This window comes from Solanum pennellii, chromosome 4 (assembly GCF_001406875.1).
Source record: "Solanum pennellii chromosome 4, SPENNV200".
In the NCBI taxonomy this organism is placed as follows: Eukaryota; Viridiplantae; Streptophyta; class Magnoliopsida; order Solanales; family Solanaceae; genus Solanum; species Solanum pennellii.
In genome coordinates, this window is record NC_028640.1 from 66,907,219 (window position 1) to 66,915,489 (window position 8,271).

The following is an 8,271-nucleotide window of genomic DNA, read 5'->3' on the forward strand; positions in this document are numbered from 1 at the left end:
TAATTGTATATAATTGCATCACTGTCCTTATACAGTTTTTTAGATATTTGAGCTCCATAGTCTTGAGACGTGTTGATTAGACATTTGATCAAGTATTGCAACCTCCCATCCCGATTCAGAATAAAGTTTGCGTATGATAATACTTTATCTGTTACAAATATTGTACTATTATGAGATTATATTATTCCATTATAAATTAGATGTTGTTGAGAAGAGAATATAATTAATTACTGTTTTCTATAACAAGTTGGGATCTAATATATCAAAATAAATTTCCTAGTGTTTGACCACTAAAGAGCTTCAGAAGAGAAATGCTACACTTATAATTAATTATCAATCATATTTAAATTTCTTATATGCTTAATTGTATGTGATTAGGAGCTAAGCACACGAGTCTCAACTAGAATTGTTGGGAATCTCAGCAAAGAGATACCCTTCAAAAATTGGCGTATGCCACTATTTGCAACGCGCACACGGTATTCTTTAGTAAAAGGCGAAAGAATAGTTCGCTATGTGCTCATTGCATGGCTTTTATTGATCATCTTTCATATCATCATAGTATTTATACTATTGTGGTATCAAGTGTAACATATAAGTCAAAGGAGTAAAATGAGTAGCGTTTTCGCTGAACCGCTGCTTGTTTACCAAAGAGTAATTGAGTAGTGTTTTCATTGAAACACTATTTTTTTTTCCATAGTACATATATACTTTGATGGTATCAAGTAGTAATTTAGTAGTGTTTTCACCGAAGCATTATCTCTTCCTTCTTGATACTATCAGAGTATACTCTAAGTCTCTGATGACATCAATTGGTGATTTGGGAGTACTTTGACTGAAGCACTGGCTCGTAAGTTTTATTTTAATGTTAGATTTGATGGCTTAGAGTTTTGCTACATTCAAAACAATTAGGTTGATGAATTTATTTGTGGGTCAATGAAGCGATTAACTCTTAATTATGAAGGAGTAAGAGTTCATTAATGGTAGATCAAAGGGAAATATTCATTTAAATAAGTTACCGTAAATAAACAAAGCATCATTCCTTTTTGAATGTATAATTGAAGGAGTACTGCATTCACTTCATACCGAACAAATCGTGGGTACGTGATGAATTGTCAATCAAAATGTATATCTGATTGATATATTGGTTAAAACAATATATCAGGTATCTTTTCAGTTGAGAAAGTCAAGATACAAGTTGTCAACTTTCTTATAATTTTGTTACTGTTAGGTAAATAATTTATTATCTTTTGATGAGGATGTTGGATCTCTTGAAGGGTTGGTTGTGTAAACAATACAATGACCTACTAATATTGTGTGACTTAATTGTTAAGCACAGTGAAAAGGCATCATGTTTATATAAGTAAGTTATATGATTTGTATGTGTATATATATATTTCTGTGTTACACCCCAAATTCAAATCACACTACAGAAATATATCAGTTCAAACAAACATAGAAGAAAGTCACAAACATAAGAATGGATCATCATATGATCAGTTCCATGACTCTACTTTATTATTACAGAATTAAGCTTTTATAACATAAACACACTTGAATTAAAATTAGCAATTGCAAGGGTCACAAGTGCAGTTTGATCCACATTTGCATCCTTCTCCAGCTTCCTTCTCCTCAACCCTTCCATAGCTACGAAATTATATAACAAAGTTAATCTTTAATTAAAATTTCCCAATTTAATAACTATATAGTAACAAAAATAATAGACCTACTTGTGGACGGGTGCAACACCTTCAACGATGCTAAACGTAGCAGACTTCTCCATGTCTGGGTACATTCCACATCTACAATAATATAAATCGAAAAATGTTTAGTGGTTATTTTCATTGACTTTTTGATTGAATAGAGTCGGAAAAAATATAGTAATGCTTTCGTATTTAAAAATTAAGACGAGAGAATGTGTTTTTCACGATGTGTGATAAAATTGAGTAGAAAAATTATGTTTTGCAGCACCAATTTACTACTAATTCTTGGTGGAAAAAAAATTGTTTCTAGTTAGGCCTACTCTCTTTTCTGGTGCATATGTGTTGGGAAAGAATTATTTAAAATACCTCTAAAAATATTGCGTGAATTATTAGTTCATCTTTGAATTTGACAGTGTTAAAGACATTCTTACTTGACCAACTGAACTTAAAAGCACCCCTTAACTTGACTAATTGAATTTAAATACGCTCTTGATCTTACAACATTAGTGAAATACACTCCTAAATACTCGTAAGTTTAGGGATATTTTCAATTCTTCTCTCAGTTTTTATTAAGAATTCCATAATCTCACAAGAATTTGAGACTACGTCAATGTGACAAATCGGAATTGTATCAAAGTGTAGTTAGTCAAGTAGAGGAGTGCTTATAAGTCTGTAATAGTTCAAGACGAAACTAATAATTTATCCCAAATTTAAGAGTATTCGGGATCCTTATAAAAGGTATTAAGCAAGTGGTGGGGATACAAGTAACCAAGTGAAAATTAATATGTAATTGATAAGTAGGAAATCAAATGAATGTTACCCTCCACAGCCGTTGCCGCACTTGCAGCCAGATCCACAGCCACAGCTTCCACCACAGCAAGACATGTTCACTTAATTTGTTTTGGGAAATAAGAAATTAATTTGTTGTAAAAGAAAGTTTAATCACTTCTTGTTTTAGTTGTGATGAAATATGAAGCATAGAATGAGGGGTTTTATAGGAGAAAAAATTTGGTGATTGTGTGCCTAACACGTTGACAATTAAATGAGAATTTGTATTTAAGTAGTAATTTATTTTATTAATGTAAGAAAAATCTATATTCTCTTTTTTTATTTAGAGGAGAAAGGCGTGGAGCTTGCTGCCAAAAAGAGTAGAATTGATCAGCCACCCCCCCCCCCACACAATGTTTGACATTCGTTTGGTGGGTCCTCCTAGAGAAAAATCTCCTATATTTGGGGTTAATTATACTCTATTTTTAAAGTTTTCTTAATTATAAAACTTTTAATTTTGTCGTCGCTTTTAAATACACTCTTTGGTTGTTGATATTGTAATTAAAGTAATGAGATTAATATATCTAAGAGGGGATGGATGTATCTCTGAGAGAGGATAAGAATATATTTGAAAAGGGATAGAAATGCACGTGAGAGGGAATTTTTATAATTTTTTAAAATGATAGAAAATTTTAAAGATTATAATATATTAAATTATGTATTTATGTATTTTTTTTTTCTCAAAATATATACTCTACTAAAAAATTAAAGTACGTAAATTACTTTTAAAAACATAAAATTAGCTATGATATTTGTCGATATATGGATTCTAACTTATCAGTTGTTAAAACACCGTTAATTAACTAATTGAAGTTTCTTATAATTCATAGTTAATTCAATCATTAAATGAAATTAGCATGAGATTTTTCAATATACTTTCTCTATCCAACAATAATTGTCCATGACTGATTTGACACACCTCTTAAGAAACAATAAATAATAAGGGTAATATTATTGTATTATCCTTTGACTTTATTAAATTTAATGATTTGAGAAATATGTTAGATGATAAATATTATTTAATAGCAAGTTCAAATGGACGAAAAAGATAAATTAGCTCTTGATTTTCTAAGTAGGATAATTATTATTGGACAACTATGTTTAATATAGTGAAGAAGGATTAAAATACTTCCTTTTTTTTTGTTAAGGCTCAAAGTGATCATTGCGTTTTCACATGGAGCACTAATAGTCCCTCATGTTTGTAATAATGGTGTATTTTGGTCCTCCAAAATTTTACCTATTTTTTAGAATTGATTTTATCTATAACCTATGTATGGGATGTTCAATCCTCATTTTATATATTTATTAGAAATAATAACTCCATATGAAAGAATGTGAGAAGAAAACATTTTATTTTGTTTAGTAGAAATTGTATTGCAGGTAAATTCGAGATGTTCATCACGATAATTTCACTTGCAATAGTGCAATTTTTTATTTTCCTGCAAAGTCATATGATAAGATTTTCTTAGTTTAGCTGCAGTAATAATACTAATGAACTAATAAAGTATTTTTCTTATCACCTTCTCTCAGATAGAGTTATTATTTCTATTAAATATAAAAAAAACGATTGGACATTCCTTATATAAAATTTTGGACAAAATTAATATTGAAAAATAGACAAAATTTTAGGGGAGAATCAAAAGTGCACCAATATTGCAAACATGAGGGACTATTAGTGCTCCATGTGAAAACTCAAGAATCACTTTGAGCCTTAACCCAAAGATGAGAGACTATTTTGAGTATTTTCTCTAATATAGTTGACAACTATTGTTGAACGATAAAAGAGAATAAGATTTATAGAATTTTAAGCTACTAAATAACATTATCCAATTAGTATCGAATTGTTGATGACGTGACTTTAATTTCTTACCTATATTATTTGATTCCACTTGCTTTTGATAAATGTAGACCTTTTATTTTGTTCCATTAAATAATTTCCAAAAGCATCAACAAGATCATATTCATTTTCCTGTCTCAATCAATCTAACTAGATAGGCATATATTTGGAGTTTTTAGATTCTTGAAAAACTTAGCAACATAACAACCAAATAATATGTTCTTTGTTAAATTATCCATATATCAACTTATTTAATAGTATTAGCACTTTGTCAAAGAGTTCTTAGATTTTAACTATTACAAAACTTGCGCTAACAAGTAGGTAGGGGCACAATACCCATAAAATGAGCATAATATATTATTATTTGGTATAATGGAAAAGACATAAGGTTTATATGATAATTGATGTTAGTTCTGTGGGACACATAATAAAAAATTTCTTCGTATTAGGGATGTGCGATGAGGTAATAAAAATCTTTTGAGAAACTTTCACATATAGCAAACACAAAATTCATATTTGTATGCTATAACAAAGTTTGCATAATTGCGCTTCATAGGAAACATAAATATGTATAATTCGCTATACATATACAAAGAAACCAATTGTATAATTTGTTATACATATACAAAAGAAAGCAGTTGTACACAAATCAATTGTATAATTTGTATATGTGTAAAACAAGAAAGAGAGAAAGACAAAAGGAAATTGGGCTGAGGAATATTTGTATCGTATAATTATAAGTGTATATAACGAAAATATATGTACTTGCAAGTATATATACAATTTTCTCCAACTTTATACAAACAAATACGCAATTTATACATTTCGTTTCTGTTTGTATAAGCGATAGAGACGAGGGTGGCGAGCGAGATCTGGAAGAGGAGGAGAGAGGGAAACGAATATATATATATATATATATATATATATATATAAATTTTTCTCGCTTTATACAAATGGAATTTTTGTGCATTTGTATTTGTATAAAAGTGAGAGGGAACGAGCGAGAGATGGAGCGAGAGAGGGAGAGTAGCGAGCAAGAGCTTAAGGGAGAGAGACTTCTGGCAAACAATTTGCTACAGGGTACAATTAAATTAAAATATAATTATAATATTTTATTTAATTTATTAATTTGCCATTATATATGATTTTCCCAAATCTTTTTGCCCTTAATTTCTAGAAATTTCAGATTTGATTATAAAACTAAGTCTTCTTAATTTTATAAAGACCATTAAAACCTTCATATTTAATATTTTCTTTAGTGTGATTTTCGACAATTCAGATCATTGCATTTTGGATGATAACAGACTAGGAAATGCTCATATTAAGTCCTTTTTTTTTTCTATTTCCAGCAGTCCAATATGGTGTTTCATCAAATCCTTTTTTCTTTTGGTGAATATATACTATATTTCTTACAGGATAATATATAGGCATAATACATAAATATATCATTTAATTTGGTTTTAAATTATATTTATGTCTTTTATTTTGATTGTGTAAGTAGACACTTAAACTTGTATAAAATTGAATAGATACAAATGTCCTACATGACATTCTACATGTAATTTTTTGACTCATATGTCTTACGAGTATTGTGCCATGTAGGACTCATATGTTTAGTTGTGCATATCCAAAGTTGGAGGATATAAACATAAAATGAAGTCAAGTTAAAGAACACTTTTATGTATTATATATAATATATATGTATATCTTACCTCTTCCCATATAATTTGAAGAATACACCAAGTCTGCTATAATTATTTATTTTATATATATCAACTTAAAAAAATAAGACCTCTCTATCATGTTTGACTTTAGGTCCCCAAACTTATTAAAACAATCTTAAACATATGTTATCTCCCAACAGCACTAAGATATGAGATAGTTTTATCATATTTAGTAAAAAAAAACTCAAACAACTTTTGTATGTGTTGGAGATTTAAACCTTGGTCTAAATTTTAGTTCAATCATTAAATATATGAAAATAATCCAAAGTTGCTTGGCTTAGTGGTTATAGTTGGGTATTTCTTGTGCAAGGTCCTCGGATTGAACCTAGGCACGGTAACTTGAACCAAATTTTACACCAAAAGAAAAAAAAAATTCTCTTCATTATTATGTTATTATTGCTTATTTCGTTTATGTTATCTTATTTTGTATAAAAAAATATTTCTAAAACATTCACCATATATAATTCAGATTATTTTTTTTATAGTCGTTCAATATAAAGTTATTTTATACCATATACATAATAATGGATGATACAAATAAAAGTGAAATCATTAATGAATAGTTGAATACAATTAAATAAACATTACATAATTAAAAGTATTATTTTAATTAAGTTTTACATAAATAATCAATCATTGAAGATCACTAAGGTGTTCCCATAAATAATGTTCTATTGATGCATTATGTAGTTCAAAATAAACTTATTTGTGCTTCATTTTTTATGTCGAGCTAGAAATTTAACATAAATTTTAAAAACTCATATATATAAAAAATAATTTATATAAAAATCTAATTTTCGTATTTAAAATTAATATTATAAAAATATTACATACAAAATAATTAAATATACCAGAGATTTAATTAAAACATACAATTTATATAATGTTTAATTAAAAGTTTTATATAATAAAATAATATTAAAATATTCAATAAAATGAATTGGTGTGATGAATAGTGTTACATCAAATTTGGTGTAACACTATTCACACACCAAAATGATGTAAATTTTGATGTTGAGTTGGAACTTCAAATCACCATATATTTACACCAAGTAAGAATTTGTTGTAAATTTTAATATTGAGTTGAAGATTGCCGTATCATATAAATTATGACAAAATAAGCAATATATATTGGGCCTATACAGACACACACTCACGTATCTAGTTTAGACAAATTTGTCTTAGGGACGAAAAAGAAGAGTACGAAATCAATATGTATCTCTAATAAGTTTTTAAATACATTATTCTCTTAAAAGCTCAGATATATTAATAAGTAGCTTTGATACATTAAATACCATTTCAGATATATTAATATGTAGCTCGAATACATTAAAAACTAGCTCGAATACATAATATGTAGTTCAGATACATTAAATACTGGCTTTAATATATTAACATGTAACTCGAATATATTAAATACTGACTCAGTACATTAATATGCAACTCATATACATTAAAGTAATAAGAGGTTATAAAAATAATAGGAAATAATGAAAATAAGTGAAACAAAAGAGATGTATTTCTGTAATTTATTCGTATTGATTGCGCTTAAAAATAAATGAATGCTTTTTAAAATAAACTATGACACATTATGAAAGAAGTAATACAAAAACACATAATTAAAAATGAAAAAAAATGTTTTATATGATTACGCCGCAAATAATGATTGGAAATAACTCCTTAAAGAAAAATAACCCAAGAATTTAGAATCAATACTTCTTCTTACCCAATAAATGATAAAAATCAACAATAAATAAATAAATAAATATCTTTAAAAATCTCATTTTTTTAAAAAAATTATTGTTGAGGTAGTTTCATGTGAAATTAGTATGGGATTATAAGTTGTAAAGAAAATAAAACTTGTAAAGAGATTGAAATCATAAATATATAGAATCAATTCTGAAAAAAAATAATACTCTCTCCGTTTTAAAAATGATGACCTAGTTTGAATTGGAACGGAATTTAAGAAAAGAAAGAAGACTTTTTAATCTTGTGGTTCTAAATTAAAGTTATGTCAAATATATCAAAATATTCTTTAATCTTGTGATTTAAACATGTTGAAAAGTTAAAATTAAAGTGTTATAAAAAAATAAATAATTTATTTAAAACAGATTAAAAAGAAAATATGGACATTTTCTTTTAATAAGAGGGAGTATCAAATATTAAAGGTGTAGAGTTGTTA

The 8,271-nt window shown here is 27.3% G+C and overlaps 1 non-coding gene across 1 annotated transcript; it reads right to left on the reverse strand.

Annotated features, from left to right (window-relative positions):
• Window positions 1–414: 414 nt before the first annotated feature.
• Window positions 415–530, reverse strand: LOC114077019. The gene has a single exon (XR_003578114.1). It is a non-coding gene; the product is annotated as a U5 spliceosomal RNA (small nuclear RNA).
• Between the last annotated feature and the right edge of the window lie 7,741 nt (window positions 531–8,271).